This window comes from Neomonachus schauinslandi, chromosome 4 (genome assembly GCF_002201575.2).
Source record: "Neomonachus schauinslandi chromosome 4, ASM220157v2, whole genome shotgun sequence".
Lineage (NCBI taxonomy): Eukaryota > Metazoa > Chordata > Mammalia > Carnivora > Phocidae > Neomonachus > Neomonachus schauinslandi.
Genome location: NC_058406.1, coordinates 93,943,020 through 93,943,649, shown reverse-complemented (window position 1 = coordinate 93,943,649; position 630 = coordinate 93,943,020). Strand labels below are relative to the sequence as shown.

General features: G+C 40.2%; 1 pseudogene; it reads right to left on the bottom strand.

Moving 5' to 3' along the window:
- Nucleotides 1-248: 248 nt before the first annotated feature.
- On the bottom strand, nt 249-345 carry LOC123324602 (annotated as a pseudogene).
- Between the last annotated feature and the right edge of the window lie 285 nt (nt 346-630).

Below are 630 nucleotides of genomic sequence, written 5' to 3'. Positions count from 1 at the left end.
GTCATAGCTGGTGCGTTTTTCTTCCATTTAAAACACAACTTTAATACTTTTTTTCAGGTCAGATTTTAAGTGGTATATTGAAATATTGGAAAAGAAATACCATATATATATAAAAAAAGATAATATTTTAAAAAGCAATCTACATCAGAAGGAGGAGAAATAGCCGTGTCATTTTCTCACATTTCAAGCCCCAGGCATATATGTATAATTTAACAAAACGCAATATGACACAGCACTCATTCATGTGCTCAGCATGTAATTACTGAGACTTGTCATGGGTATCACACAGGAATCCTCTTTGTGGGAGATACAAACTATAGAAATGATCCCTGAAAGTATAGTCTTTCTTTGTGGGAGATACAAAGGCAACCAAGGGCCTATCCTTGCCCTCAAGCAGCTTACAGCATCTTTGGGAAGATAAGACAGCATGGGAAAGCTTTGGAGCAGTGTGGAGTACTGACCCCACAACAGACAACAGTGCTTGGTGCTTTGGGAATGCATGCAGAATGTCTTGGGAAGGCTGCCAAGAAGCAGTGACGCTTGGGTTGAATCGTCCAGGATGAGTAGGATTTAGCTAGATGAGGACTGCCAGGGAAGGTCCTCTAGACTGAGGAGAAGATTTAAGAAAAG